At 48.6% G+C, this 6,069-nt stretch overlaps 1 pseudogene; it reads right to left on the reverse strand.

Moving 5' to 3' along the window:
- Window positions 1-1,274: 1,274 nt before the first annotated feature.
- LOC108287743 lies at window positions 1,275-1,914 on the reverse strand (annotated as a pseudogene).
- Between the last annotated feature and the right edge of the window lie 4,155 nt (window positions 1,915-6,069).

The following is a 6,069-nucleotide window of genomic DNA, read 5'->3' on the forward strand; positions in this document are numbered from 1 at the left end:
GCACAGAGATGGGACTCAAGTGTGACATGTCCTCAGTCCTCTGAGAGGCCATGGATGGGACCTGTGGTGATCAGAGGCCTCAGATTAGTAGCCTCTGGCTGCAAGATGCATCCTTGACTGATCGTTGTACAAATATCATTTTCAATGTGCGCCACTATATGAAAACAGTTGGAATGCATTTTTACAGTGATGCAACTTTCATTTCCATTACTATTACTAGTCATTGAACTTGCAGTGTTTTTACAATTGAGTTTTAATTAATTTTTTTATAGTTTAATGTATTTTAATAGAAAGCTTTTTTTTCTGAGATGGAGTTTCACTCTCGTTCCCCAGGCTGGAGTGCAATGGCACTATCTCGGCTCACTGCAACCTCCACCTCCCGGGTTCAAGCGATTCTCCTGCCTCAGCCTAGCAGCTGGGACTACAGGCACCCATCACCATGCCCGGCTAATTTTTTGTATTTTTAGTAGAGATGGGGTTTCACTATGTTGGCCAAGCTGGTCTCAAACTCCTGACTTCAGGCAATTCACCTGCCTCAGCCTCCCAAAGTGCTGGGATTACAAGTGTGGCCACGGCGCCCAGCTTAATAGCAAACTTATAGGAACAGCACAGAAGACACGTGCCTGTAGGACAACTCAGAACATACAGTGAATGGATCGAATCTACTGTCTTGACAAAAATGCTATAAACACGATTTACTCGTTTTTAAAAAAGCCAAATGCTGGCATTGTCCAGAAAAATTCAACAGGTTTATTTACAATTATTACAAAGTCGAATTGCTGAAACTTGTTCACTGAAACATTTTGACTGGCATTAATGCTTCATTCCCCCACGTTTATATGAAAAATTCACACACAAATGAAAACAGAAAAACTGCCAATACCTGATTTCCGTCCCCTATTTTTTCACTCACAATCAGATACTTAGGTATCTTTTGACCTCATGGGAAAAAAAAAATTGTAACGTTCAGATCTACCAATAACAGGAAGAAAATAGTTCTTTTTTTGAGAATGAAATGTTTCCCATGATAGTGGATTCCTTTTTTTTCTTTTTGAGATGGAGTCTTGCTCTGGTCTCCCAGGCTGGAGTCCAATGGCGTGATCTCGGCTCACTGCAACCTCCACCTCCTGAGTTCAAGCGATTCTCCTGCCTCAGCATCCCAAATAGCTGGGACTACAGGCATGTGCCACCACCCCCGGCTAATTTTGTATTTTTAGTAGAGACGGGGTTTCACCATGTTGCCCAGGCTGGTCTTGAACCCCTGACCTCAAGTGATCCACCCATCTCGGCCTCCCAAAGTGCTGAGATTACAGGTGTGAGGCACCAGGCTGGGCCCATACTGGATTCTTAAGCATATCCTCCACGTGTGCAGCCTGCTAGCGGGATGCCTTCTGGCACAATTGTTACACGTGCGGCATGGATAGCACACAGGTTGGTGTCTTCAAAAAGGCCAACCAGAGAGGCCTCACTTGCCTCCTGCAAAGCACCGATACCTGTGCTCTGGAAGTGCCTACCTGTTTTAAAGTCCCGAGCAGTGTCTCGCAGCAGACGCTGGAAGGGAAGTTTGCAAATCAGGTCAGTGGGTAACATCTCACCAAGAGCCAGTACCAGGCCTTGAGGATGAACCAGGGTTCTTCGCCCCTCCAGTAGAGGGCGCACTCCTGTGCGTGGCTTTTGCAGCCAGCTGCTTCCTGGGTGCTTTCCTGCTGGTGGATTTGCGGTCAATCGCCTTTGTACCAGCCATGGTATAGAGCCCCCTTTACTCACCCCCTTCTCCTTCTGCTGGAGTTCCGCAAGCGAGAGGCAGTGCTGTGTTGGAGTGCGACCCCTGAGTTTTAATCAATGTTTAAAGCAATACTTGAGGCTGGGCACAGTGGCTCACGCATGTAATCCCAGAATTTTGGGAGGCCAAGGCGGGTGGATCCCTGGAGGTCAGGAGTCAAGATCAGCCTGGCCAACACGATGAAACCTTGTCTCTCAAAAAAAAAAAAAAAAAAAGAAAAAACGAATTAGCTGGGCGTGATAGTCCCAGCTACTCTGGAGGCTGAGGCAGGAGAACTGCTTGAACCCGGGAGACTGAGGTTGCAGTGAGCCCAGAAGATGCCACTGCATTCCAGCCTGGGCAACAGAGGGAGGCTCCGTCTCAAAAAAGAAAATCAATACTTGCACATCATAAAAATGAAATTGGGCCGGGTGCAGTGACTCATGCCTGTAATCCCAGCACTTTGAGAGGCTCAGGTGGGTGGATCACGAGATCAAGAGATTGAGGCCATCCTGGCCAACATGGTGAAACCCCATCTCTACTAAAAACACAAAAATTATGTGTGAAAGTGGGTGCCTGTAATCCCAGCTACTCGGGAGGCAGGGGAATCACTTGAATTGGATGCAGAGGTTGCAGTGAGCCGAGATTGTGCCATTTCACCCCAGCCTGGGCAACAGAGTGAGACTCTATCTCAAATTAAAAAAAAAAGAAATCATACAGAAAACTAAAAAGTAGCAGTGTATTAATCTGTTTTCACACTGCTGACAGACATACCTGAGACTGGGCAATTTTCAAAAGAAAGAGGTTTATGGGGCTCACAGTTCCATGTGGCAGGGGTGGCTTCACTATCATGTGGGAAGGTGAAAGCCACGTCTTACATGGAGGCAGACAAGAGAAGAGGGCTTGTGCAGGGAGACTCCATTTGTAAGACCATCAGCTCTCATCAATGACATTCATTCACTATCACAAGAACAGCATGAGAAAGACCGTCCCCCATGATTCAATTACCTCCCACTGGGTCTCTCCCACAACACATGGAATTCAAGGTGAGATTTGGGTGGGGACACAGCCCCGCCCTATCAGGTAGTAGCTTCTCCTCTAACCTCAGGCTTTCTGTTCCTCACCGCAGATCCTGGCTGTCACTAGTTTCTTGTGTATTGCTCAAGAGACATCCTAAAGCCAAACAAGTGGGCATGCATACACATATGTACATCTTCAGGGGTCACATTAAAAATATTTACCTCGGGTACAACCACCCGGAAGGAGGCCCCGGTGTACAGGATGTGCCAAAGTGCCTGCTGTCTACTACCAGTCTTGTGTTTATTCCTTGCTTTTATACATGAATTTGCCTAAGTTGCTTTTTTCATAGTGATATTTGGAGATTGTTCCACATCGGCACAAGTAGAGCGACTTCACTCTTCAAGGGTGCTATATTTCACCCACTTTCTGCGGAAGGATCTCCAGGTTTTCCCCAGACTTTTGTTACTTGAAACAGTGCTGTAACAAATGTCTTTACACAGCCTGAATTTATCTATCCGTGGCATAAATGTCTAGAGAAGGGAACGCTGGGGAAACAGTATGCACGTATAACATTATCATTGGCATTATTACATTTCCTTCCAAAGAGGTTTATCGTTTTTATCCCCGCCAGCAATGTACATGAGGGCCTAATTTCCCAAACGCAGGCTGACTCGGTATATCTTTATCAGCCCGCAGCATGAAAAGCAGTATGTCACTGATTCGGTTTGCATTTAATCTAAGATTAAATTTTAAGTTTTGTAAAACCAAGTTTATCTCTGTCATTGGAGAAGACATCCATGAACCTGAAAGGCAACAAGCTGATGAGACTGAATTCAAGGCGAAAGGTCGCTGAGAGTGTCTGCCAACCAGGACGATGACAATAGCGTCTGGGTTTTCGCTCAGTGTCACCTCCTTCTCTGTAGAGACGGACAGCATTTGGGAGTGGCGAGTTGTAGGTAGGGAAATTTGTGGTGCTTGAGACACGCTTGAGGGTATGGGAATCTCAAGACAGGTCTGGAGAACAAGGGAGAGTAACAGAAATAATTTAGGAAAGCAAAAAGAACTTAAAGATTATCTGATCTGGGAGAGGCTTACAAAAATTAGCGTTTCAATTGACTATTTCCCGCTATTTCTGCGTTTCATTAACTGGCAGGGATCACTGGACACTCTGCCATGAAATATGTTGGGTGTAGTTAGGGAACCTCACAGGCATCGAACCTGTCTTGTGGTGTTTTGGGGGGAATGAGATGTGCTGTGACAGGCTCTGCTTAAATATCAGTTTCCAGCCCAACCCCAGTTCATTTATTCTGAGGAACTGATGAGCAACACAGGAATATCTGTGTCTGCCTCCAAAATCCTCACATCAGGCTGCTGATTCGACATGGGAACTTTGAATCACATGGAAGAGACTCTAAAGACAGAGAAAAACAGAAAGCCTCACGATGCCCTGAAAAAACCTAGACCATCCCTGAGTTCCCCCAATACGCAAGAAAACCTGAACTATCATTGCTCTCTGTGTACACACACACACACACACACACCCTATCCTCACTGGATGTTGTGTTCTCTCTGTGTACACACACACACACAGCCGCCCTATCCTCACTGGATGTTATGTTCTCTCTGCGCACACGCACGCGTGCACACACACCCACACACACACCCACCCTCTATTCTCACTGGATGTTATGTTCTCTCTGCGCACACGCACACGCACACACACACACACACACCAATCCTCACTGGATGTTATCTCTGCGCGCGCGCACACACACACACACACACATACACACCCCAATCCTCACTGGATGTTATCTCTGCGCGCGCGCGCACACACACACACACACACACACACCCCTCTATCCTCGCTGGATGTTATGTTCTCTGTGTGTACACACACACACACACACACACACCCCTCTGTCCTCACTGGATGTTATGTTCTCTCTGTGTGTGCACACACACACACACACACACCAATCCTCACTGGATGTTATGTTCTCTCTGCGCGCACGCACGCACACACACACACACACACAGACACACACACACGCCTCTATCCTCACTGGATATGTTCTCTCTGTGCACACACACACACACACACACACACCCCTCTATCCTCACTGGATGTTATGTTCTCTCTGTGCACACACACACACCCCTCTATCCTCACTGGATGTTATGTTCTCTCTNTCTATCCTCACTGGATGTTATGTTCTCTCTGTGCACACACACACACCCCTCTATCCTCACTGGATGTTATGTTCTCTCTGTGCACACACACACACACACACGCCCCTCCTCACTGGATGTTATGTTCTCTCAGCACACGCATACACACACACACGCCCCCCCACACACGCGCACATACACACACACACCCATCCTCACTGTATGTTATGTTCTCTCTGTGCACACACTCACACACACACACCCCTCTATCCTCACTGGATGTTATGTTCTCTCTGTGCACACACACACACCCCTCTATCCTCGCTGGATGTTATGTTCTCTCTGTGCACACACACACACACACACACACCCCTCTATCCTCACTGGATGTTATGTTCTGTGTGCACACACACACAAACACACACCCCTCTATCCTCACTGGATGTTATGTTCTCTCTGTGNCCCCTCTATCCTCACTGAATGTTATGTTCTCTCTGTGCACACACACACACACCCATCCTCACTGGATGTTATGTTCTCTCTGTGCACACACACACTCACACACGCACACACCCCTCTATCCTCACTGGATGTTATGTTCTCTCAGCGCACGCATACGCACCCACACGCCCACACACGCGCGCACATACACACACACACACACACCCATCCTCACTGTATGTTATGTTCTCTCTGTGCGCGCACACACACACACACACACACACACACACACACACCCATCCTCACCGGATCTTATGTTCTCTCTCTGTGTATTCTGAGCTTCCGATGTTAGAGTGAGGCGAGGTTTGTTAGGGTCACACCGGAGCCCACGGCGCGATGGCAGAAGAGCCCCACGGTGGGTTCCAGGTCCGCACATCGAGTCCCGCCCCCACCGGATCGGGGACGTCACCGCTCCCGTCCTCCGCTGTTTCAAAACCCAGCGGTTTTACCCCCAGGCCCGCTTCGTGCGGCCTCCTCGGAGCTGCCCCGCTCGGATCCAAGCGCCGCGGCGGTGTTTTTTCGGGTGTTCCCTGCGGCCGCCAAGGCCCCGCTCCCGGCCCCTCCCGGCGCTGCGGCTGGGGCTCCCCCCAAGGCCCCCCTCCCCTTCCCAGCGC

Source organism: Cebus imitator, unplaced genomic scaffold (genome assembly GCF_001604975.1).
Source record: "Cebus imitator isolate Cc_AM_T3 unplaced genomic scaffold, Cebus_imitator-1.0 Scaffold353, whole genome shotgun sequence".
Classification (NCBI taxonomy): Eukaryota; Metazoa; Chordata; class Mammalia; order Primates; family Cebidae; genus Cebus; species Cebus imitator.